This window comes from Mobula birostris, chromosome 24 (genome assembly GCF_030028105.1).
Source record: "Mobula birostris isolate sMobBir1 chromosome 24, sMobBir1.hap1, whole genome shotgun sequence".
NCBI lineage: Eukaryota > Metazoa > Chordata > Chondrichthyes > Myliobatiformes > Myliobatidae > Mobula > Mobula birostris.
The window spans coordinates 55,216,898-55,244,258 of NC_092393.1; the positions used below are offsets into that span (position 1 = coordinate 55,216,898).

Sequence of the window (27,361 nt, forward strand, 5' to 3'; positions counted from 1 at the left end):
GCCCTATAGAGCCTCAACTTCACATCCCTGCTCTTATATTCTATACCTCTAGAAATGAACGCCAACGTTGCATTTGCCTTCTTCACCACTGACTCAACCTGGAGGTTAACCTTTAGGGTATCCTGCCCAAGGACTCCCAAGTCCCTTTGCATCTCTGCATTTTGAATTCTCTCCTCATCAAAATAATAGTCTGCCCATTTATTTCTTCCACCAAAGTGCATGACCATACACTTTCCAACATTGTATTTCATTTGCCACTTCTTTGCCCATTCCCCTAAATTATCTAAGTCTCCCTGCAGGCTCTCTGTTTCCTCAACACTACCCACTCCACCACCTATCTTTGTATCATTGGCAAATTTAGCCAAAAATCCATTAATCCCATAGTCCAAATCATTGATATACACCGTAAAAAGCAGCGGTCCCAACACCGACCCTGTAGAACTCCACTGGTAACCGGCAGCCAGCCAGAATAGGATCCCTTTATTCCCAATCTCTGTCTTCTGCTGACCAGCCAATGCTCCATCCATGCTAGTAACTCCTCTGTAATTCCATGGGCTCATATCTTGCTAAGTAGCCTAATGTGCGGCACCTTGTCAAAGGCCTTCTGAAAATCCAAATACACCACATCTACTGCATCTCCTTTGTCTACCCTGCTTGTAATTTCCTCAAAAAATTGCAGTAGGTTAGTCAGGCAGGATTTACTTTTCAGAAAACCATGCTGGCTATGGCCTATCTTGTCATGTGCCTCCAGGTACTCCGTAATCTCATCCCTAACAATCGATTCCAATAACTTCCCAACCACTGGTGTTAGGTTAACAGGTCTATCTTTCTGCTTCCTCCCTCCCTTCTTAAGTAGTGGAGTAACATTTGGAATTTCAGTCATCCAGTACCATGCCAGAATCTATTGATTCTTGAAAGATCATCGTTAATGCCTCCGCAATCTCTCCAGCTACCTCCTTCAGAACCCAAGGGTGCATTCTATCAGCTCCAGGAGATTTATCCACCCTCAGACCATTAAACTTCCTGAGCACCTTCTCAGTTGTAATTTTCACTGCACAAACTTCACTTCCCTGACACTCTTGAATGTCCGGTATACTGCAGACATCTTCCACTGTGAAGACCGATGCAAAATACACATTCAGTTCCTCTGCTGTCTTTGCATCTCTCATTACAATATCTCCAGTGTCATTTTGTATGGCTCCTATATCTACCCTCGACTCTCTTTTACCCTTTATATACTTTAAAAAAGTTTTTAGTATCTTCTTTGATATTAGAAGTATCTTCTTTGATGGCCCTGGTCCATTACTCTCCCAGGCAGTGTACTCCAGGGAGGACATTTGCCCTGTCCACTACTCTCTCATGCAGTGTATTCCAGGGGAAGATGTTTTCCCTGTCCACTGCTCTCTCACACAGTGTATTCCAGGGAAGACATTTGCCCTGTCCACTGCTCTCTCACGCAGTGTGTTCCAGGGGAAAATGTTTTCCCTGTCCACTGCTCTCTCACGCAGTGTATTCCAGGGGAAGATGTTTTCCCTGTCCACTGCTCTCTCACGCAGTGTATTTCAGGGGAGGATGTTTTCCCTGTCCACTGCTCTCTCACGCAGTGTATTCCAGGGGAAGATGCTGTTTGGGTCAAGATATTTCCCTCTTAGATCACTTATCCTTTATCCAGTTTCATTCAGGTCGTAGGTTTCCTGCATCTGCACTACCTGTATCCTCATTATTTGATGCACCTCAGTCGTGTCCCCTCTGAACCTCCTGCACTCTGGGGAACGTAGACCCAGTCTCCAGGCTCTCCTCGTCACTGGAACAGTCCAACCTGGGCAATGTCCTGGTGAATCTGCTCTGCACCCCTCCAGTGCTGTCACATCCATCAGATCACAAGACACAGGAGCAGAATTAGGCCATTTGGCCCATTGAGTCTGTTCTGCCATTCAATCATGGCTGATCTGTTATCCCTCTCAACCGCATTCTCCTGCCTTTTCCTGTGATGCCCTGACTAATCAGGAATCTATTAACCTCCATTTTAGATATACCCAATGACTGGGTCTCCTCAGCTGTCCGTGGCACCCTTCCTTATTTGCATCCAGTCCTTGTTCTGCAAGGTTGTCAGTTTATCGCCTGTTTATCGCCTGTTGTCAGCTTATCGTCTGTTTGCTAACAGAGGAACACAAGCCACCCTCAGACAGTGTGATCTGAATGAAACCAATCCGGCACTTAACCAGGCACAGTGGTAGTTTGCACAGCCCAGAGTATCTCCCAGCAAATGCACCGAGCAATGAAGACATGGTAGAAACAGCCTTAAGCCAGAATGCTGTAGTTTATTGAGCCTGCCACTGTTGTGAAATACTAAATTATCTCAGTCTTTGCTGTTCCTATAAACACTGGTCCTGCTTTCCAACAACTAAATCATAGAGTCATGCAACACAAAACAGGCCATTTGGCCCACTGAATCCATATTGGCCGCCAACCAAGGTTAATTTGCAAGTTGAGTCGGTGGTAAAGAAGGCAAATGCAGTGTTAGCATTCATTTCAAGAGGACTGGCATACGAAAGCAAGGATGTAGTGCCAAGGCTTTAAAAGCCACTGTCAGACCATGCTTGGAGTAGTGTGAGTAGTTTTGGGCCCCTTTTTGAAGAAAGGATGTGATGACATTGGAGAGGGTGCAGAGGAGGGTCGGGAGAATGATTCTTGGAACGAAAGGGTTAATGTATAAGGAGCGTTTAATGGCTCTGGGCCTGTTCTCACTGCAGTTAAGAATGAGGGGAGGGTCTCATTGAAGCCTATCAGATATTGAAAGGCCCAGATAGAGGGGATATGGAGAGCATGCTTGCAATCGTGGGAGAGAGGCTAGAGGGCACAGCCTCAGAATACAAGGACATCGAGGAGGAGTTTCATTAGCCAGAGGGTGGTGAATCTGTGGAATTCATTGCCAGAGACAGCTGTGGAGGCCAAGTCATTGGGTATATTTAAAGTAGAGGTTGATCAGTTCTTGTTCAGTAAGGATGTTAAAGGTTACGAGGAGAAGGCAGGAGAATGAGGTGAGAGGAACAATAAATGAGCCAAGATAAAATGATTGGGCAGACACGATGGGCTGATGGCCTAATTCTGCTCCTATGTCTTCTTGTTTTGTAAGCTACACACTTGCACTAGTCCAACATTAGGCCCCGTCCATTGCCCTCCTATCTAGGTATTTATTGAGCTACATCACTGAATAGGCCCTTCCGGCCTTCGAGCCACGTAACCAAGCAACCCCCCCGATTTAATCCTCGCGTAATCACAGGACAATTTACAATGACCAAATAACTTAACAACCAGTATGATTTCGGACTGTGGGAGGAAACCGGAGCACCCGGAGGAAACCCATGTGGCCACGGGGAGAATGTATAAACTCCTTACAGCCAGCAGCGGGAATTGAACCCAGATCGCTGGTACTGTACAGTGTTGCACTAACCACTACGCTCCCATTTCACTCCCCTGCCTACAGAGTTGATGGCAGTTTATGACGGTCGGCTAACCTTCCAACATGCATCCGTTCAGGATGGGAGAGGAGACCGGAGCGCCCGGAGGAAACCCACGTGGGCACAGGGAGCGCCTGCCGACTTCGAGGCTGAGATTGAACCCGGGTCCCCAGCGCTGTGAGGCAGTGACGGTCCCAGCTGCACTACCGTGCTGCTGCTCCTGAGGGGCGTGGAGGGCTGTGGGGCAGGTGCAGGTCAACAAGAAGCTGGCTTGGACTAGACGGGCCGAATACCCTGCTCCTGTGCTGTGGCTTTATGACCAGCAATTCATTATACAATAGGTTTAGGTCAATAAATAACAAAGTTTCATGATGAAGTGCTACAGGGGAAGTGCAGTGCAGGCAGGCGATACGGTGCAAGGCCATAACAAGGTAGATTGTGAGGTCTAGAGAACTGTTCAATGGTTTTTAAAATTAGTCTTATAACTCAGGGGATGAGTCATGTCAACTCTCCCTACGTGCTTCTCAAAGTTCCTTCAATGAAAACCACAGACCTTCCTCTGTGACAGATTCTGATTGAGTACTTCAGAATCAGATTTATTATTCTGATATATTAGATTAGATTATGAGGACATCCTCTTTTATTGTCATTTAGTAATGCATGCGTTAAGAAATGATACAATATTCCTCCGGTGTGATATCACTGAGACTTAGGACAGATCAAGACTGAAAAACTAACGAAAACCACATCATTATAACATTATAACATGAGTTAGATATGGCCCTTGTGGCTACGGGGATCAGGGGGTATGGAGGGAAGGCTGGGGCGGGGTTCTGAGTTGGATGATCAGCCATGATCATAATAAATGGCGGTGCAGGCTCGAAGGGCCGAATGGCCTACTCCTGCACCTATTTTCTATGTATATAGTTACAACAGAGCAAGCAATACCGTAACTTGATGAAGAACAGGCCATGGGCACGGTAGAAAAAAAGTTCAAAGTCTCTGGAATGTCCCCCATCTCACGCAGACGGGAGAAGGAAGAAAACTCTCCCTGCCATGCCCGACCACAGTCCGACTCTGAGTTGTCCGAAAACTTCGAGCCTCCGACCAGCCCTCCGACACCGAGCACCATCTCTGCCATATGTCATGAAATTCGTTGTTTTGCAGCAGCAGTACAGTGCAATACATAAAATATGCTTTAAATGATCAGAAATATGAACTATGAAAATTCTAATTAAATAAGCAGTGAAAAGGGAGAGCAAACCGTCGGGTCCAATGTCCATTCAGAAATCTGGTGGCAGAAGGAAGCAGACAGGATCTATTGGGTGATTTACAGCACAGCAGGGAAGGGAAGTGGTGCTAAAAACTCGGTGATGGGCCCACAGGATTTGTCACTTCAGCCCCCTGCCTGTGCTCAGTGCTCCAGTGAGGGAGAGATATTGGCAGAGGTGATCGGAAAGATTTGGTTGGCTCTTTAAATCTGATCCTCGCTTAACCGCACCCCTTTGGGTTGAAGCAGAGTTCGTGAAAGTCCGACAATATTGCAGTGTCAACGGTCAAAACTAGCTTCAGGTTGAAAACAACATTTCAGGGAATGAGACAGCACTTTATGGAAAGACCTGACTGGTAATCATTAATAGGCAGATTCCACTCAAATAATGCACCGAGAGTTTTCATAATAAATATCAATTCATGATGGAAACAGGAAACACTGAAAGCCACAAAATGGAGTTTAGCTATAGAATAATGGAATTAAATGATAAAGATGAATTTTTATTTATTTATATACATATTGAGATACAGTGCGGAAAAGGCTCTTCCAGCACTTTGAGCTGCACCACCCAGCAAACCCCAACTTAACCCTAGCCCAGTCACAGGACAATTTACAATAACCAGCTATAGGGGAATGTTAGAGGTAGGTGTTTTACACAGAGTGCTGGGTGCTTGGAATGTGCTGCCAGGGGTGGTGGTTCAATAGTTCAATTTAATAACAGAGAATGTATACTTTTATACTTTATTCTTTATACTTTATTGTCGCCAAACAATTGATACTAGAGCATACAATCATCACAGCGATATTTGATTCTGCGCTTCACACTCCCTGGAGTACAAATTGATAGTAAATTCTAAAAATTGAAATTATAAATCATAAATAGAAAATAGAAAAATGGAAAGTAAGGTAGTGCAAAAAAACAGAGGCAGGCCCGGATATTTGGAGGGTACGGCCCAGATCCGGGTCAGGATCCGTTCAGCAGTCTTATCACAGTTGGAAAGAAGCTGTTCCCAAATCTGGCCGTACGAGTCTTCAAGCTCCTGAACCTTCTCCCGGAGGGAAGAGGGACGAACTGTGTGTTGGCTGGGTGGGTCATGTCCTTGATTATCCTGGCAGCACTGCTCCGACAGCGTGCGGTGTGAAGTGAGTCCATGGACAGAAGATTGGTTTGAGTGATGTGCTGGGCTGTGTTCATACAACCTGAAATTCTTACTCTTTGCAGACATCCATAAAACTGAGAGAAAAAAAACCCAAAGGATGAATGAGAGAAAAACGTTAGAGCCCCAAAGCCCCCCTTCCCTCTCCCATACACAGGTAGCAGCGAAAGCATCAACACGCCCCCAGAGACCATGATCTGGAGTCCGTCAAAAACTACTGTCCGTCCCAACACTCCGACACCTCGGACGGGGCCTTGCTCTCACTCACGAGGGGGGTAGAAAGAGAGATATCACTCCTACCGCGGCTAGAGGGGAGGCTGTTTCGATGCTACAACCTGCAGCGTCGCTCATTCGAGATTCCCCCGACGGTGCCAATGGACCCTCACTCACCATTGAAAGTAGAGACGGATACATCAGGGAGATTTAAGCGCCTCTGAGTCAGGCACACGGATGAAAGAAAAGTGGAGGGCTATGTGGGAGGGAAGGGTTAGATTGACTGTTCCGTTGTATATCTCACTGAACAGACTATTTATTACAAATTACTATCATTTGCACATTGCACATTCAGAGGGATACGTAACACAAAGATTTTTACTCCTCATGTATGTGAAGGGTGTAAGAAATAAAGTCGATCCAATTCAGTCTTGGGGTAGGTTAGAAGGTTGCCACAGCACTGTGGGCTAAAGGGCCTGTTCTGTGTTCTGTGATGCAGAAATAGGATTAAACATGGAACACAGAGCCATACCACACAGCCACAGGCCCTTTGGCCCACACTCTCTGTGCTGACTATGGTGTCCATTTCAACTGTGCACCCACCCTTACGTGGTGTGCATCTCTCAATTCCTTTCCTGTTCTTGTGCCCCGTCTATACATGTCCAAAGCATTGCTATCGCATCCCCGGCTGCGCGTTCCATGGATCTGTTAGTCTCTGTGAAACGCTTCCCTCTCCATGGGTGCATCCTCAGCTGCTGAGCGTTTCCACCCTCTTCATTTAAAGATCAGCTTCGTTTGTCACGTGTAGGTCGAAACATTAAAACATGCATTGGTTGCGTCGTTGGCCAGCACAGTCCGCGGATTGTGCTGGGGGCAGCCTGCACGTGTTGACAAGCTTCTGGCGCCAACAGCTCACTAAACCTGACCCTAATGGTAAGTCTTTGGAACAATCACGGGCAGGACGTAGAAACCCCTTACAGACGGCTGTGGGCATTGAGCTCCTGTAGAGTGTTATGCCAGCCACTGTGTGACCGTGCTGCCCCGCATGATTTCTGATTTAATAGCCAGCCTCTTAGTGTGGCGCGTCTGTCTCAGGCCAAGGCCATTCTGATGTACGGGTCGTAGGAGTGAAGAGGAACCAAGTCATGTGCGGCGAGGCTCCACACTGTTGGATTCTGATTCTTCTGCAATTCAGAGATCCTTCGGAAGTCAAGAATAAGACAGTACAACTCGCTGAAAAGCAATTTTATGAAGTGTTACAGAAACGAAGGACGGACAACATACAAGAAGAAAAAGACAATTTGACACCCCCGTCCCGATTGGCAGAGGGGTTCTGCAGCGAGCGGTGGAGAATTTCTTTCCAGTGCTGAGAGTGGCTCTGGTCCTGGATGCTCTTTCATGCCCGGCAGCTCACTGTTCGAAGCTGTGCACAGAATGGGCCCCGTTGTTTGCTCATGCTATTTGGTGGAGTGCATGGGGCTTGTCGGCAAACACATCGGCTAATCAGTCTCACCAAAGTTCAGGGCTGTGATCCGAGACAATAAAGAACCCGGTCCCTTTGTATCACAGAGACCGGCAGCTGGATGAGCACCAAGGCAAACAGTCAGGCCCTTCCATACAAACAACCTTCAGCTTGTTTATTTGCAGACTTTCATTTTTTTCCCCATTTAATTGTTTGAGTTTTCATCTGTAATGTGGGCCAGGCTGACGCTGCAGAAGCAAGAGAGTGAGAATCCTCTCACACTAGCATAGTGACGTCACTGGGAAAATGGAAAGGCCTGCATTTCTTTAGCCTCAGCATAACCCTGCCTGGCTTCACCTATCACCTTCTAGCGATCCCCCCTCCCCCCCCCTCCTCCTCCCCTCCCCTCCCCCCTCCTCCTCCTCCTCCACCCCTCCTCCTCCCCTCCCCTCCCCCTCCCCCTCGCCCCTCCCCCTCCCTCCCCTCCTCCTCCACCCCTCCCCTCCTCCCTCCTCCTCCTCCCCTCCCCCCTCCCCCCTCCCCTCCCCCTCCCCCCTCCCCCTCGCCTCCCCCTCCCCTCCCCTCCCTCCCCTCCCCCTCCCTCCTCCTCCTCCCCTCCTCCTCCACCCCCTCCTCCCCCTCCCCTCCTCCTCCCCTCTCCCTCCCCACCCCCTCCTCCCCTCCTTCCCCCTCCCCCTCCTCCTCCCCTCCTCCCCTCCTCCCCTCCCCCCTCCTCCCCTCCCCCTCCCCCTCCCCTCCTCCCCTCCCCCCTCCCCTCCCTCCTCCTCCTCCTCCTCCTCCCCTCCCCCTCCCCTCCCTCCTCCCCTCCCCCTCCTTCCCCTCCCCCTCCCCTCCCCTCCCCTCCCCTCCCCTCCTCCTCCTCCTCCTCCTTCCCTCCTCCTCCCCCTCCTCCTCCCCTCCCCTCCCCCCTCCTCACCTTCCTCCCCTCCCCTCCCCCTCCTCCTCCTCCTCCCCTCCCCCTCCCCCTTCCCCTCCCCGCCCCCTCCCCTCCTCCTCCCCCTCCCCCTCCCCTCCTCCTCCTCCCCCTCCCCTCCTCCTCCTCCCCCTCTTCCTCCTCCCCCTCCCCTCCTCCTCCTCCTCCCCCTCTTCCTCCTCCCCCTCCCCTCCTCCTCCTCCTCCTCCTCCCTCTCCCCCTCCTACTCCTCCCCCTCCTCTCCCCCTCCTACTCCTCCCCCTCCTCTCCCCCTCTACTCCTCCCCCCTCTCCCCTCCTCCTCCTCCTCCGTTCTACCCTGCTGCCCTGCTGCCTTCCCCCTTCCATTCCAGTCTCTGCCTGAGACTTTGACTGCTTGTTCATCTCCATAGCTGCTGGCTGGCCTGCTGAGTTCCTGCAGCGTTTTGCGTGTGTTAGTTAGCAGCAGGGTAGGCCACTCAGCCCCTCCATCTTGTTCTTGCCATTCAATAAGAACATTGACTGTGATCTCAGCTCCATTTTTATACCGGCTTATCCCCCCTCTTCTTTTCAGTCCAGATGAGGGTCTCACTGACTGTCCATTCCCCCCCTGCCATAGACGCTGCCTGACTGCTGAGTTCCTCCAGTGTTTTGTGTGTTGCTCCAGATCCCAGCATCTCATGTCTTGTAGCTGTTGTGTACTTAATATTTCAATGATATTTGAGTAGTCTTGTACACATATTGGTTGATTAAGTATCCTTGTTTTTTTAAATAATTCATTATAGGTTATATGTAAATTGCATACATAATGATGCTACCATGAGATACATGCATGCCTCGCAAAAAGTAAAGATGAAGTAACAGTCACGGACTCCATGTCTTCCTTTGATTAGTTTAATATTTAGAAGTTACAAAACATAACATTAGCATTGCAGCTAGAGTAACACTATTACAGCACCAGTGTAACACTATTACAACACCAGTATAATGCTATTACGGAACCAGTGTAATGCTATTACAGCACCAGTGTAACACTATTACAACACCAGTATAATGCTATTACGGAACCAGTGTAATGCTATTACAGCACCAGTGTAACACTATTACAACACCAGTATAATGCTATTACAGAACCAGTGTAATGCTATTACAGCACCAGTATAACACTATTACAACACCAGTGTCACACTATTACAGCACCAGAGTAACACTATTACAGCACCAGTATAATGCTATTACGGAACCAGTGTAACACTATTACAGCACCAGTATAATGCTATTACAGAACCAGTGTAATGCTATTACAGCACCAGCAATCTGGGTTCAATTCCTGCAGCCATCTGTAAGTTCACCCCATGACCGCATGGGATTTCTCTGGGTGCTCTGGTTCCCTCACACATTCCAAAGACACGTAGATTAGGGTTAGTAAAGTTGTGGACATGCTATGTTGGTGTTGAAAGCACGGCGGCACTTGTGGGCTGCTCCCAGCACAATCCTCGGACTGTGTTGGTCATTGACACAGATGATGCACGTCACTGTATGTCTGGATGTTTCAATGCACAGGTATATATGATAAATAATCCTCATCTTTCTTTCTTTATGTTCTGGATTATTTATAAAAGTCCAGAGCAGCAAATAATGAGGTAAGTTAAAAGTAAGTTAAAGCTAATGGAATGTTACCTCCTTCCAACCCACCCCCTTTCCCCCCTCACCTGGTCTCACCTCCCATATTACCTGCCAGTTTGTACTCCTTCTCCCCCTTCCCTCCTTCCCCTCCCCCCCTCCTCCCCTTCTCACTCCTTCGTCCTCCTTCCCCTCCCCCTCCTCCCACTCCTCCCCCTCCCCCTCCTTCTTGGCCTGGCTTCTGCCCCTGCCCTTTCCGGTCCTGGTTCGGGGCCTCAGCCCACAATGTCAGCTGCTTACTGCCCTCTGTAGATCCTGATTTGATGAGTTGCTCCAGCGTTTTGTGTGTCTGCATCGTTCAAGATTTGCAGCATCTGCAGAATCTCTTGTGGTCAGAATGATGTCATTTGTTGTGAGGAACTTGAATACGGAGAGCATTACAGCACGACACAGGCCCTTCAGCCCGTGATCTGTGCTGACCCAGGTGAATCTTATCCTTTCCTCTGACATAGCCTTCCATTTTTCTATCATGCATGTAAGAGTTTCTTAATTGCCCCTAACATACCTGCCTCTACCACCACCCGGGAAGTGCGTTCAAAGCACTCACCACTCTCTAAGCAACCAACTTACCTCCATCACCCCCGTTAATCTTTTCTGCAATCACCTTGAAATTCTGCCTCTTCATAATTGTAATTTCCACCTTGTAAAAAGGTCTTTGGCTAAACACTGGATCTACACCTCTTGTCATCTTATCCACCTCTGTCAAGTCACCTCTCATCCTCCTTCGCCCCAAAGTGAGGCCTTGGCTTGTTCAACCTGTCTTCAGGTTGTCCTTCGGTTCTATCTGGAGGTCGTGTACGGTGTTGGTCTCCTTACTTCAGGAAAAATGTTAATGTGTTGGCATCAGTTCCGAGACTGGTAACTGTAAAGTTCCCTGATAAGGAGGAGTTGGCCAGACCGGGCTTGTATCTGCTGGAGTTCTGAAGAGTGAGAGGGGACTTCAAAGTTCAAAGTAAACTTATTATCAAAGTACATATATGGCACCATATACAACCCTGAGATACATTTACTTGTGGGCATTCTCAATAAATCTATTCAATAATAACCATAACAAAGTCACTGAAAGATCTCACCAACTTGGACGTTCATTCAGAGTGCAAAAGACAACAACATGTGCAAATACAAAAAGAAAGAAAAGTTTATTGCAGGGAAGTTACCGGCATGGTTAGAGTATTGGCTGACTGGTAGGAGGCAGCAAGTGGGAATAAAAGGATCCTTTTCTGGTTGGCTGCCAGTGACTAGTGATAGCCGCAGGAGTTGATGTTGGGACCGTTTCTTTTCATGCTGTACATCAATGATTGACATGATGGTACAGGTGGCTTTGTGGCTAAATTTGAAGATTGGTGGAGGAGCAGGTAGTGTTGAGGAAACAGGTAGGCTGCGAAAGGACTTCGATTAGGAGAATGGGCAAGAAAATGGCAAATTAAATACAATGTTGGAAAATGCATGTTCATGCACTTTGGTAGTAGAAATAAATGTGCCAACTATTTTCTAAATGGGGAGAAAATCCAAAAATCTGAGATGCAAAGGGACTTGGGAGTACTTGTGCAGAACACCCTAAAGGTTAACTTGCAGGTTGAGTCAGTGGTGAGGAAAGCAAGTGCAATGTTAGCATTCATTTCAAAAGGTCAAGAATACAAGAGCAGGGATGTGATGCTGAGGCTTTATAAGGCACTGGTGAGGCCTCACCTTGAGTATTGTGAACAGTTCTGGGCTCCTCATCTAAGAAAAGATGTGTTGGCATTGGAGAGAGTTCAGAGGAGGTTCACAAGGATGATTCCAGGAATGAAAGGGTTACCATATAATGAACATTTGATGGCTCTGGGTCTGTACTCACAGGAATTTAGAAGGATGAAAGAGGATCTCATAGAAACTTTTCGAAAGTTGGAAGGCCTGGACAGAGTAGATGTGGAAAGGATGTTTCCCATGGTGGGGGAGTATAGGACAAACGGGCATAGCCTCAGGATGGGGAGCACCCATTTAAAACAGAGATGTGGAGAAATGTCTTTAGCCAGAGGGTGGTGAATTTGTGGAATTTATTACCACAGGCAGCTGTGGAGGCCAGGTCGTTGGGTGTATTTAAGGCAGAGCTTGATAGGTTCTTGATTGGACACGGCATCAAAGATTACGGGGAGAAAGCTGGAGAGTGGGGCTAAGGAGGAAAAACACTGATCAGCCATGATTAAATGGTGGAGCAGACTCAATGGGCCAAATAGCCTAATTTTACTACTAAGTCTTATGGAAAGAAATAATAATAAAAATAAATAAGCAATTGATATTGAGAACATGAGATGAAGATTCCTTGAAAGTGAGTCCATAGGCTGTGGGAACATTTCAATGATGGGGCGAGTGAAGCTAGCCCCTCTGGTTCAAGAGCTTAATGGCTGAGGGTAATAACTGTTCCCAAACCTGGTGGTGTGAGTCCTGAGCCTCCTGTACTTTCTCCCTGAAGGCAGCAGTGGGTGGAGTGCATAACCTGGGCTGCAGGCGTCCCTGACGATGGAATTGAATGAAACATAAGATTCTGAAAGATGTAGCCAGGATGGATGTGGAGAAAATCTGGAACCAGGGTTGTCTGCACCGGTAATGCTTTAAGAGGTAGCTGGAAAGGAAGTGCTCAGGAATAGAAAAGTTTACAGAAAGTCTTGGGTACAGTCTAGTCCATCACAGGCAAAGCTCTCCCCTCCATTAAGCACATTTACATGGAGCACTGCCAGAAGTAAGTAGCATCCATCATCAAACACCCAACCAGGCCATGCTCTCTACTTGCTGTGACCATCGGGCAGGAGGTACAGGAGCCTTGGGTCCCGCACCACCAGGTTCAGGAACAGTTACTACTTTTCAACCATCGGGCTGCTGAACCAGTGTGAATAACTTCACTCACCACAATTCCGGACTGATTCCACAACCTACAGACTCATTTTCAAGGACCTTTTACAAATCATGCTCTCAGTATTATTATATTTTATTATTTACACATTTTGTCTTCTTTTGCATATTGGTTATTTGTCAGTCTTTATGTGTGGTTTTTCATAGATTCTAGAGTTCAAAGTTCATTTATTATCAAAGTATGTATGCAGAATACAACTCTGAGATTTGCCTTCTCCAGATAGCCATGAAACAAAGAAAACCATTCAAAGAAACCAACAAATAAAGCAATTTTTTCTGTAAATGCCTGCAAGAAAATGAATCTCAAATTAGTATATGGTAACATAGTGTATATAAACTGAAGTGCTAAAATTTCTTTGAACTTTGAAGTTTGGGAGTGGTAGCTGGCCAGAGGGGCAAAGATGGGTATTTACTTGGCATTTGTCATAACTCCTTAAACAGTGTAAGAGCTGATAAAGGAAAGTGAAATGCTATTTAATCACAGCAATTTAACATAGTAACTGGTAAATGAATCCTCTTTACCATAATAAATACTGACTGGGATGTTTTCAAGTTAAGTTAAATAATGTCAAGTTTATTTTCCTCTGTACAAGTATGGTGAGGGACAGGTACAATGAAGAACATGCTTGTAGCAGCATCCCAAGTACAAAGTTCAAAGTAAATTTATTATCAGAGTACATGTATGTCACCATAAACAACCCTGAGATTCATTTTCTTGCGGGCATACTCAGTAAATCCATAATAGAATAAAGTTCAGAAGTAGAGACTACACACATGTTGTGCTCAAGTCTCAGAATGGCCTTCAGACCAATAGGCGAGGCAGCAAACGTTGGTTAATGGACATGCACTGATCGGCGAGTTGATGCATCAGAAGGCTGAGTTTGGACTGAGTGGGTGTCCTGGGGAGAGGGTATTCCCTAGTGCCTTGTGTGCAACGTTCCCTCTAAACCTTTTTTACAGTTCTGCGGACCAACCACTGCTCTGAGCAGGACATTTTTACATGGTTTGGAAACTGTGCGGTGTTTTAAGTGAGTTTTTTTGTGATATGCATACTATGAATATTTAGAATGAACATTTTAAAATTGTATACCTTTGATTTTATTTATTAATTGAAGGGTATAATGAAATACAGTACAACAAAGAAAATATTTCACATTTCATAAACTTTTTCTAGCTGCATGGCATCAGACGCTATGTGCGTGGGAGCATTTCAGTTACGGCGCTGCCATGCAGCTTAGAGGGAACAGTGCTTGTGTGAATCATTCTGAGTGAGAGCACCTCTATCTGAGGCTGAACAGTAGGATTGATCCAGTCCCTCTCTGCTGCACAGAGAGGCACCACACATTGTTAGTGCAGTAGCTAATGACCCTTTTATTAGGAGCCACCTTCATTACGCCCTGATTGTTATGGATGTGATTGTTATCAATCCCCCCTTGCATTTACCTGTCAGTGTTGCTCAGAAATGGAATGTTGTTTTCAGTTAGCATCCACTAACATTCACGTTCTCAGCAACTCTTCACCTGCTCTCTGACCAAGTACATCACCCTGCCAGATCTGGTGAGACTGCTCTGTCATTCAGATGTTCAATGGATGCCTTTTCCAATCCTTCCATTCAACCTGGCACGGCAACTTGTTACATCGCTGGGTGTGTGTCTATCATGGGGACACGAGAAGCCACAGACGCTGGAATCTGCAGGAGGAACTCAATGGGTCTTCCTACCTTCCTCTCTTGATTCCATCTCCACCTCCCTCCCTCGATTCCACCTCCACCTCCCTCCCTCGATTCCACCTCCACCTGCCTGTACCTCGATTCCATCTCCACCTACCTCCCTCGATTCCACCTCTACCTCCCTCCCTCGATTCCATCTCCACCTACCTGTACCTTCTACTCGGTCTTGAAACTCTTCAATTCCCTGCTTCCTGTTGCAATATGTGAAGACCTTTACCACTGTTGAGGCAAAGGTGTTGATTATTTAGATCGTGAGGTCATAAGAAACAGGAGCAGAATTAGGCCATTCAGCCCATCAAGTCTGCTCCACCATTCTATCATGGCTGACTTGTTTTCCCCTTTAATCTTGTTCTCCTGTCTTCTCCGTGTAACCTTTCACACCCTTACCTCTCTTTCCTGCCCCATTCTTTCCCAATCTATTGTCCTATGCAATGCACTGTGGCTCTCTAACATAAAAATGGGAGCCAAAAGTGTTAAGATTGGTAACTGGTTCTCTAGTAACCCAGCTAATAAAAAAATTCCCTTACTTTCATGAAACAGAGGAGCTTGAATGGGCTCCAGGGAAGATAGTGCAGTATCTCAACCCTGTTCTGTTATCTGCTGCTCCCTGTACTCTCATCGTTGTGTGGCTCTCAGTCCATCTACAAGTTTGCAGATGAATCCACCCTAGTGGGCTGGGCCATGTCTCAAATAACAACAGGCCGGAGTACAGGAAGGCGATGGAGAGCTTAGTGACATGGTATCATGACAACAGCCTTTCCCTCAATGACAACAGAACAAAAAAGCTGCTCATTGATTTGAGGAAAGGGCGAGGGGGCAGTGCACATGCCCCTGTCTCCATCAAAGGTGTTGAGGTTCAAATTCTGAGATGTGCACATCAACAAGAGCTTGTTCTGGCCCAACCACGTTGACGTCACTGCCAAGAAAGTTCACCAACCGCTCTACCTCCTCAGGAGGATAAAGAAGTTCAGCCTATCCCCATCAATTCCCACCAATGTTTATCGAAGCACCGGAGAAAACATTCTGTCTGAATACATCACAGTTTGGTATAGCAACTGATCTGCACATGACCGTAGGGAAATGCAGAGAGTTGTGGATCAAAGAAGCCAGCCTCTCCGTCTATACTTCTCGCTGCCCTAGTAAAGCAGCCGTCATAATCAAAGACCCCACCCACTCTGGACGTTCTCTCTTCTCTCCCATCAGGCAGACAATAGACAATAGATGCTGGAGTAGGCCATTCAGCCCTTCGAGCCAGCACCACCATTCACTGTGATCATGGCTGATCATCCAATATCAGTACCCTTTTCCTGCCTTCTCCCCATATCCCTTCACTCTGCTATCTTTAAGAGCTCTATCTAACTCTTTCTTGAAAGCATCCAAAGAATTGGCCTCCACTGCCTTCTGAGGCAGAGCATTCCACAGATCCACAACTCTCTGTGTAAAAAAGTTTTTCCTCAACTCCGTTCTAAATTGTCTACCTCTTATTCTTAAACTGTGGCCTCTGGTTCTGGACTCCCCCAACATCGGGAACATGTTTCCTGCCTCTAGCGTGTCCAATCCCTTAATAATCTTATATGTTTCAATCAGATCCCCTCTCATCCTTCTAAATTCCAGTGTATACAAGCCCAGACGCTCCAATCTTTCGACATATGACAGTCCCGCCATCCCGGGAATTAACCTCGTGAACCTACGCTGCACTCCCTCAATAGCAAGAATGTCCTTCCTCAAATTTGGAGACCAAAACTGCACACAGTACTCCAGGTGTGGTCTCACCAGGGCCCTGAAAGGAGGGAGAGAGAAAACAGGGAATTATAGTCCAGTTAGTCTGACATCAGTGGTGGGGAAGATGCTGGAATCAATTATAAAAGATGAAATAGCGGCACATTTGGATAGCAATAGCAGGATAGGTCCGAGTCAGCATGGATTTACGAAGGGGAAATCATGCTTGATTAATCTTCTGGAATTTTTTGAAAATGTAACTGTGAAAATGGACAGGGGAAAGCCAGTGGGTGTAGTTTACCTGGATTTTCAGAAAGCCTTTGATAAGGTCCCACATAGGAAGTTAGTGGGCAAAATTGGAGCAAATGGTATTGGGGGTAGGGTAGGAGATGCATGTACCGTCAGGCTCAAGGCAGCTTCTACCCGCCATTATCAGACTCTTAAATGCACGTCTTGTAGGATAAGATGGACTCGGCCTCGTCTATCTCACTCTGATCTGCACTACACTTTCAGTAGCTTTTACACTCCCAATGCTGCCCCTAATATAGATGGGGGTTTGAGTTGTGGGATGGGGCGGGGAGGAAGGTTGCAAGATTAGTGAAGATAGGTGTTTGGTGGTCATCATGGTTATAGTGTGATTGAGGAAATGTCTCTGTGTCAGTGTTATTCTGTTCCATGAGTTCAGTGGCTGCTCGGATTATAAACCGAACCCTGCGTTCATTCCTACCAGCAGTGCTCCCTTGAACCTCTCACTTATCAAGAACTTCTCTATAGAGTCATAGAGTACCACAGCACAGGAATAAGTCTTTTGGCCCATCTAGTCTGTGCTGGCCTGGTCTTCTGCCTAGTGCCATCTACCTGCACCCGGACCATAGCTCTCCATAATCTTCCCATCCTTGTACTTATACAAACTTCTCTTAAGTGTTGCCATCAAACCCACATCCACCACTTCTGCTGGAAGCTCATTCGCGTCGCCCTCTGAGTGAAGAAATTTCCCCTTAAATATTTTACCTTTCACCCTAAACTTATGACCTCTCGTTCTACTTTCACCCAAGCTGAGGGAGACAGCCTGCATACATTCACCCTATCTGTACCCCTCATAATTTTGTATCTCTCTATAAGCCCTCCCATCATTCTCCTACACTCCAGGGATTCAAGTCCTAACCTATTCAACCTTTATATAACTCTGGTCCTCAAGTCCAGCCAAGATCCTTGTAAAATTTTCTCAGCACTCTTTGAATCTTGTTGACACCTTTTCTGTAGGTAGGTGACCGGAACTTCGCACCTTGCTCCAAATTTGGCCTCACTAATGTCCTGTACAACTTCAACATAGCATTCCACCTCCTGTACTCAGTGCCCTGACTTGTGAAGGCCAACGTGTCAAAAGCTGTCCTGACGACCCTGTCCCGTCGTGATGCTACCTCTGCCTTAAAAATATTCTGCATCCACCAGCTCTTAGGGAAGAAAATTCCAAAACTCACAATTCCCTGAAAGAAAACCCTTTGCTACATCTCTAAGGTTGACCCTTGGTTTTGGACTCTCCCACAAGAGGAAACCTTTTCTCCATATCCATCCCATCGAGACCCCTCAGAATGTTTTGACACGCTCAGACCTAAGTGCCAGCGCTTACTTAAAGAAACCTCCCGTTCTTCCGTTGTCTGACCCACCTCCCACTCCAGCCCTGTGTCACCAGCCCGCACCAGTTAGGCAGTCCACCACTGTATCCGGCCAACAACTTCCCAGAATGGTCTGTGGGTGGCAGCACTGTAGTTTAGCGGTTGGCATAATCGCCTCAGGGTGCCAACAGTCACCGATCGGAGTTTGATTCCTGCTGCTGCCAGTAAGAAGTTGGTACGCTCTCCCCAAGACCACGTGGGTTTCCTCCGGCTGCTCTGGTTTCCGAGGACATACTGATTGGAGATAACAAGTTGTGGGTATGCTATGTTGGCACTTGTGGGCTGCCCCCAGCACATCCTCAGACCGTGTTGGTCGTTGACACGAGCAGCACATTTCATTGTACGTTCAAAGTTTCGATGTACGTCTGACAAATAAAGCTGGTCTTCCTTTAATCTTTGAGAGGTTCTCAGCCCGACGAGGTCCAAAGAAGGAAGGGTGGCTGCAATTAGAGTAACAATTATTTATAGCTTTATCAGATGTTACTGAGCAGGCAGTGATGGAAATTTTTGGCAAAAACTTAAAAGTGAGATATGGAGAAATGTTTCCATTGCAGAGTAGTCACGATCTGGAACGCTGCCCCCAGAGAAAACACTGAACTGATTCCATCTATAAGCACAGTTATAGACCTCAGGGTGTTACTTTGGAAAGTGCACACTGAATGCACCTGTGCTCTCGAGCTGGTACAGGAACGATGGGCCGAGCGGTCCCCAATATCCACCCCATCACCTGGTGGAAGTTGTTGATGATGTCACGCTTCTGCTCTCTTTGCCCTTTCCAAATGTTCCTCACTTAAACATTCACCCAGCTTCCCTTTAAAGAGCAGCTGCGGCCCCTGCTTCCTCCCCCGACCTTCCTCCTCAGTCTACAGTCCGATCCAATCATCTTGTAACTTGCTACCAAGTGGCAATGTTTTGAGGTGAGCAGCGGTCACTTTCCACTGGAGGCCTGAAGTCTGTAAGTATTGAGAGTCTGGGGTCAAGGGCTGGAGATTGGAGGCCTGAAATCTGTGAGACTGAGGGTTTGGTGCCAAGGCCTGGAGGCCTGAGGTCTGTGAATCTGGGGTCAGGGACTGGAGGCCTGGAGGCCTGAGGTCTGTGAATCTGGGGTCAGGGACTGGAGGCCTGGAGGCCTGAGGTCTGTGTATCTGGGGTCAGGGACTGGAGCCTGGAGGCCTGAGGTCTATGAGTCTTCAGAGTCTGGTGCCATGGCCTGGAGGCCTGAAGTCTGTGAATCTGCGGTCAGGGACTGGAGGCCTGGAAGCCTGAGGTTCAGAGTCCGGGGTCAAGGCCTGGAGGCCTGAGGTCTGTGAATCTGAGGTCAAGGACTGGAGGCCTGGAGGCCTGGAGGCCTGAGGTCTGTGAGTCTGAGAGTTCATGACCAAGAACTGGGGGTTGGAGGTGGGCCTGCCCTGGGGTCGAAGGCCTGTCTGTGTGTGTGGGTGGGGAGGGGCTTGCTTTGCTTTGCTGTCTTGTTTCATTTTGTTGCGTTGTTCTGCTGAACATGGTGGGCATGTTGTGCTGGTGTTGGAATGTGTGGCAACACTTCCGGGCTGCCCCCACCGCATCCTTGGGTTATGTTGGTTGTTAATGCAAACAACACATTTCACTGTATGTTTTCATGCACATGGGGGTAAATAAATCTGAATCTGACTCTGATTGGATAGAATCTCAGTCCGAGTCTGTTCGTGGGTCTGATTGGATCTGATCTAAATCAGGTGATGCTGTAGGGATTGAACACCAGAGGGATTCAGAATGGCAGGAATGACCAGATGGAATGGCAGGAGACTTGCGCAGGCTCGTGTGGTCACGACTGCAGGAAGGGTTAAAGTGGTCAGCTGCTAACTTCTCTGTTGCTTTGTCCCATCCGGAGATATCTTGTCCAAATATGGAGCTGGAGATGCAGAGTGTTAGACTTGTTATTGATTAATGAGTTCTTGCCATCAACAACAAATACCCACAAAGGCTGATGGTGTGATGGAAATGCCGACAAGTATGCAAGGGAATTCTTGCTGGTTTTCCCATGTCGAAAGTGGCGCAGTTTAATCGCAGAAGTGGAGCACTGGCATCCAGAAGGTCAACAATTGGTTCTTAATGAAGGGAGAGGATCCAGTCCCTGGGCCAAGCATGTGCTGTTATCAACACGTACAGTCCAATCCCAGGCCTGGAAGGTTATTGGACACAACCTTACACGCATTTGCAGCTTGGCAGCCAAAAGCAAAAAGCACGGTCACCGGGAATAAGAAGCCCGTGATTCTGTTTTTTCTCTATTTGAGACACCTTGTAAGAGATGGCATGGTCAATAGGTTAGGATTTTACTCCTTAGAGTGCAGGAGAATGAGGCGAGATTTGATAGAAGCATACAAAATTAGGTAAAATGCAAACAGGCTTTTTTCTCTGAGGTTGGATGAGACTAGAACTAAAAGTCACGGGTTAAGGGTAAAAAGTGAAATGTTTAAGAGCATATGAGGGGGAACTGCTTCGCTGGTGGGAGTGTGGAACAAGCTGCCAGTGGAAGCTGTGGGGGTGGGTTCAATTCAGCATCCAAGAGAGGTCTGTGTGGGCACGTGGAGGGGCGGGTCCAGGTGTGGGTCGAAATGACTAGAATAACAGAATTCGCATGGACTAGATGGGCTGAAAGGCCTGTTTCTGTGCTGTAGTGCTCGATAACTCTCACTCCAATGTCAGCTTGTGCAGAGTTAGTAGCGCACCAACGACCACTGGAGCTCCTTCTGTTAGGGACAGTGATAGTCTGGAGAAACAGTCTGCATCTTCGAATTCTTTCGGCTTTTGGACAGAGTCACCACTGAGGGCATTTTGTATTTAGTTGGACCCTTTAATACAATTGAATGCAAAGGACGAAGGGCTAGAATTAGTGTCTGGAACGACAGAACTACCAGAGAGTTGTAAACACTGCCAAGTCCATCACGGGGTTCTCAATTCCCTCCGTCCGGTCCATCTTGTGTCAGGAAAGCTAACAATATCACCAAGGATACCTGCCACCCTGACCATTCCCTTTTCTCTTTGGGAGGAGCCAGAAGTCGCCTTTATTGTCATATGCAGAAGGACATGTTCAAAGTGCATATACGTCACCATATACTACCCTGAGATTCATTTTCTTGCAGGCATTTACGTGAAAATAAAGAAATACAATAGAATTTATGAAAAGCTATACATAAACAAAGACGGACAAACAACTGATGTGCAAAAGGAGACGAATTGTGCAAATAAAAAAGTAAAAAAAATACTGAAAACACGCGTTGTAGAGTCCTTGAGAGTGAGTCCATTGGATGTGTTCTGTGATCAGTTCAGCGTTGAGGTGAGTGAAGTTATCCACGTTGGTTCAGGAGCCTGATGGTCCAGGGGTAATATCTGCTCCTGAACCTGGTACAGTGGGACTTAAGGCTCCTGGACCTCCTGCCCAATGGTAGTAGCGAGAAGAGATCATGGCCTGGATGGTGGTGGTCTGTGAACGTTGACCACTTGGCAACGTTCCTTGTAGATGTGCTCAATGATGGGGAGGGTTGGAACCACCACTGTGACAGGCTGGGTTGGAACCACCACTTTTTTACTGTTCTTGGGCTTTGGTGTTTCCATACCAAGATGTGATGCAACCAGTCAGGATACTCTCCACTGTGCATCTATGGAAATTTGGCAAAGTTTTGGGCAACATGCCGAACCTATGCCAAATCTCCAAGAAAGTAGAGGCGCCAGAGTAGCTTCCTTACGATAGCACTTACGTGCTGGTCCCAGGACAAATCCTCTGATGTGAGATCCAATATATATGCACAGGTACACTGAAACGTATTTGCTGCAGCATCACAGGCATCATATAAGAAGGTAGAGGAGTTTGAAACTCCAGCTGACCAGATCAAGAACAACATCTTCGCCCACTGCTCTTGGAATCCTGAACTGATCACTGCCTTCACATCCCCCTTCCCAATAACGCTGCCACGTTCTCGAGTCTGTAGCTCTCCCTCTTCTTTTAGTGAGGCTCCAGCATTTCTGTTTGAACTGCCTCGGTGCGTGCCGCAATGCGTAGCAGAATTCTACTGTTTGTGCACTGGTTGATGATCAGCACGGATATTGTGGGCTTCACACCAGCAGGGAGTTTCATTGCACACTGGTGTGTACAACGATAACGTAATCTCTGCTATTTAATAAGATCGTGGCTGTTTTTTTTTTACATTGGGGTTGCTCCCCTGTGCTAATCCCATTGGGCACAATTCCCATCGGGCCATGTAAACTAAGGCATGAGGAATTCTGCCCCTCGGTCCTGTTTGGTATTCCAGAGGGTTATGGCTGATATACCTCAAAACCACTTCCCTGTCCTAACTGTGGCAACTGTGGATTGCTCCGAATTCTGCTTAAGTAATCAGATCCTGAAAAGCAGAGCTTACCAATTTAACAGTCCACAGGATTCCCCAAGGAAATCACCATGTGCCAATGTGGTGGTTCCTGGAGTTTACCCTGTCTTCGGAAGACTCGCGTCTGTGAAAACCTCCATTGCAGGCATTGTTGGGGCTGAAGTGAAGTTAGTAGGAGCAAGGGATCCCAGAAATCCGAACACGTTGAGCCTTGTGTCTTCTGCCTTTGCAAAATGACGTTGCTGCTTACACTAATGCTAAACTTTATAATTTTAAACTAATTGGTAAAAAGTATAGTGGGGGGTGTGGTTTTGCATTACCTTACTTTCTACTTTCTATTTATGATTTATAATTTAAGTTTTTAATATTTACTATCAATTTGTACTCCAGGGAGCGGGAAGTGCAGAATCAAATATCACTGTGATGATTGTACGTTCTAGTATCAATTGTTTGGCGACAATAAAGTATAAAGTATGTCTGAGTAAGTTTTTGACACAGAGAGTGGTGGGTGCATGTAACACCTTACCCGGGGTGGTGGTAGAGGCAGATACTTTAGGGGCATTTAAGAAACTTTTAGATAGGCAGTTGAATGATAGGAAAATGGAGGGCTAAGGGGGAGGGAAGGGTTAGATTGATCTTAGAGTTAAGAGACAACGTCGTGGGCTGAACAGCCTGTACTGTGCTCTACTGTCCCACATTCTATATTCAGCATATTGTCTGTGCTAGTGACCTGAGCCCCTGTTGGAACGACAGCTCCTCTCACAGTGGAACAACATTCTCTCCAACTGTAGTCATTTTTAATCCTGAGTCCTCTTTAACGGCTAAAGTCAATGGTGGAGGTAGCAGAATCTGTATCTTGGAGGCTAAGATCCATTTATGGGGATATCTGTCAGTCAGTAAGAATCTGTCAGGATTGTTCCCAAGGCACTATCAGTAAGGACACATATCTGTGCTTCAGTGATAGTGCTGAGCCATGAAGTGATGAGTTTGAGCTGGTAGTATGCAGCATGTGATTCTGACATCCAGTTATGAGGGATTGGAAGATAAACTTATCTTACCCGGACACAAGGATGCAAAATCAGCAGCATTTTGAAAATCAAATCATCCACACACTCTGTGGCCACTTTCTTGGGTACCTCCTGTACTTAATAAAGTGGCACTGAGTGTACGTTCATGGTCAGCTGCTGCTGTAGCCCACCCAGTTCAAGGTTCGATATGTTGAGTGTTCAGAGATGCTCTTTTGCACACCCCTGTTGTAAAGCATGGTTGTTTGAATTACTGTTGCCTTCCTTTCAACTTGAACCAGTCTTGCCATTCTCCTCTGATCTCTCTCATTAACGAGGTATTTTCACCCACAGAACTGTCACTCACTGGATGACTTTTGCTTTTCGCACCATTCTTTGTAAACTCTAGAGACTGTTGTGCGTGAAAATCCTGGGAGTGAGATACGCAAACCTCCCCATCTGGCACCAACAATCATTCTACGGTCAAAGTCACTTAGATCACATTTCTTCCCCATTCTGATGTTTGGTCCAAACAACAACTGAACCTCTTGACCATGTCTGCATGCTTTTATGCATTGAGTTGCTGTCACATGATTGGCTGGTGAGATATTTGTATTAACAGAAGGTACACAGGTGTACCTAATAAAGAAGCCATTATCACCAAAAATTACTTTGAGATTCATTTTCTTACAGGCATATTTACAGGCAAATAAAGATATACCATAGAATTTAGGAAAAACTTCACCTGAACGAACACTGACCAACTGCCAATGTGCAAGAGAAGACAAATTGTGCAAACAATACTGAGAACATGAGTTGTAGAGTCCTTGAGAGTCTATATGCTGTGACATCAGTTCAGAGATGAGGTGAGTGAATTTCTCCACACTGTTTTCAGGAAGCTGATGTTTGAAAGGTAAGCACCTGGTGGTGTGGGACCTGAGGCTCCTGTACCTCCTGCCCAAAGGCTGCAGCGAGAAGAGAGCATGGCCTGGGTGGTGGGGGTCCTTGATGATGGATGCTGCTTTCCTGTGACAGCGTTCCGCGTAGATATGCTCAATGGTGGGGTGGGCTTCGCCTGTGATGGACTGGGCTGTATCTACCATCTTCTGGACAGGACATGGATTTTAAGATGAGATGAAAATGATTTTCAAAGTAAATTTATTATCAAGGTACGTATATGTCCCCATATAGACTCCTGAGGTTCATTTTTTGTGGGCATACTCAGTAAATCCAAGAAACATAATAGTATCAATGAAACACCAAACAGGACAGACAAACAACTAAGGACAATAAACTGTGTAAATATGAAAGAGAAAAAAAATAATAATAAATAACTAAGCAATAAATATTGAGCACATGAGGTGAAGAGTCTTGGAAAGTGACTCCACAGGTTGAGGGAACAATTCATGATGGGGTGAGTGAAGTTGAGTGAAGTTATTCCCTTTGGTTCAGGAGCCTGATGGCTGAGGGTTAATAACTGTTTCTGAACCTGGTGGTATGGGTCCTGAGGCACCTGGACCTTCTTCCTGATGGCAGCAGCGAGAAGAGAGCATGGTCTGGGTGGTGGGGGTCCTTGACAATGGACGCTGCTTTCCTGTGACAACGCTCTGTGTAGACATGCTCAGTGGGTGGGAGGGCTTGACCCTAGATAGGCTGGGCTGTATTCGTTACTTTTTGTAGGATTTTCCGTTCGAGGGGATTGGTGTTTCCTTACCAATTTTAAGGGATTTTGAAGATACCTGAGGGGCAACTTTTGAAGATACCAAAGGCTGGTAGTGGACCAGAGGAAGTGGTGGAGATGGGTACGGTTAGAACGTTTAAAAGACATTTGGACAGGGGGATGTGAGCCAAATGCGGCGAAATGGGATTAGTATAAACAAGTAGCTTGGGTGACATGGACAAGGTGTAGAGTCATATAGCAGAAAAACAGGCCCTTCGAGCCAACTGGTCCATGCTGACCAAGATTCCCATCTAAGCTGGTTCCATTTCCCACCTTTGGCCTGTTTTGATGTTGTGTAACTCTATGAATCTATATTCAAAGGGCCCCACAGACGGAGCATTTAACATCAGATGGATGGAGCATGTGGCTGGAACATAATTACGGCTAATCTCTGTCTCTGCCCTTTGTCCTAATTCAGTGTGACCCGTCACATTAAGCCACAAAGGGAGTATGCTGTCCAGTTCTGGCCAGTGGACTTTAGGTGGCATGGGAGGGCCCTGCAGAGGGAGAGATTAACACGAGGGAGGGGATGAGGGCCTTATGCAGACATCTCACCTCTCCCGGAAGATCCGGGAGTCTCCCGCATATCAATAGTGGCTCCCTGACGCCCGGAAATTATATACAATATCCTGGAAATGGATTTTTCTGAGAGGGAGAGGGAGAGCGAGCATCCTGAATGGTCTCTCTTCGTGCTAAGAGTGGTCCCCAACCACCGGGCCGTGAGGAAACAATATGATTTGGCGATATGAAACGATATGAGTCAGCTGCACCTTTCCTCATTCCCTGTCACGCACTGTTGAACTTGAACGCACGTGAGGTCATTACCCACGCGTCATCCATGTCAGCGCAGGAAGATCAACTCCTCAAGCTTGTAAATGACGACGGGCTGAAAAGTATGTTTGACATAACATCTCTGCCGGCATTCTGGATCAAAGTCAGGGCTGAATATCCTGAGATAGCCACGAAAGCACTTTACTTCCATTTCCAACATCATATCACTGAGAAGTGGGGTTTTCTGCAATGAATGCAATGAAAACTAAATTGCGGAATAGACTGGACATAAGGAACCTCCTTCGAGTATCGATGTCTCCCATCACCCCTCGATGGGACTGTGATATTGGTGTGTTGCAATGATTTTATATGTTCATACAGGGAAAATATGCGCTGTGTGTTTGATATCCAAACATTACTTAAAATGTTATGATGCTATTGACTTATCACTATAGTCCGGTTGTCATTAACACCACCGACCCCGGTCGGCCGGTCCGCAAGAATATTGTCAATATTAAACCGGTCCGCGGTGCAAGAAATATCGGGGACCCCCGCTAAGTAGACCTATCAGTTTTCCCTGTGGGCGGGCTTTACAGTCGACCTCAAAAATAATGACAGTGCTGCTCGCTGCACTGTTTGCAACAGTGACTTTTCTATTGCCCATGGCGGGTTAAAATGTAAGAGACATGTTGAGGTGAGTTTAACAGGTGTCATTACAGCATAGCTAACGTTATTTAAACTAGCTGGCTGCTAAGGGGCTCTGCTATTGATGTCCTACATGATGAGGCCGAACTCCCTGTAGACTTGCTTAAAGTTGTAATAGAATAAACATGATAATATAAGTACATATTTTAATGTCACATTTGCTGCATATACCCAACCTGGTTTACAGATTAGACAAAATCACTAAACAAAGTATTACATACACCCTTGGAGGTCGATGGGTGGGGTGGGGGGGAGGGTGGGATATGGTGTTGCAGTGGGGTGGGGGTGCTACCTCCCTGAAATGAGTTTCTGCAGGGTGGGATGTCTGCTTATGGATAGGTTGGGAGGATGGTGCAGTTCTCCTTGAGGTACAAATTGAGGAGAAAGTTGATAGAGATCACTTAAATGGTGACCGGTTTAGCTGTCAGAGGTAAAAGGAGACCACTCCCATTGACATGTTAACCAGCGGTCCCGGATTTAAAATTTTGGGTGTGAGATTCGGTGAGGAGGGGGAGAAAAGCACTTCACCCAGCAGGACATGATGTTCAGCTGCTCCCTGCCCAGTAGCACCATGGAAACCAAGCCAGTAGGGCCTACAGAGGGGAACTGGTTAGGTCCTTAGG

At 46.9% G+C, this 27,361-nt stretch overlaps 1 protein-coding gene across 6 annotated transcripts in view; it reads left to right on the plus strand.

Moving 5' to 3' along the window:
- The window catches only part of gcgra (glucagon receptor a), a 93,870-nt gene that overhangs the window by 20,096 nt on the left and 46,413 nt on the right, over positions 1 to 27,361 (plus strand). For 2 of the 6 annotated variants that reach the window (XM_072242143.1, XM_072242148.1), the window contains exon 2: positions 24,236 to 24,408. The exons of the other annotated variants lie outside the window; for them this stretch is intronic. The gene's annotated coding sequence lies outside the window, so the exon portion shown is untranslated. The remainder of the gene's footprint in view (positions 1 to 24,235; positions 24,409 to 27,361) is intronic. 6 annotated transcript variants of the gene reach the window in all.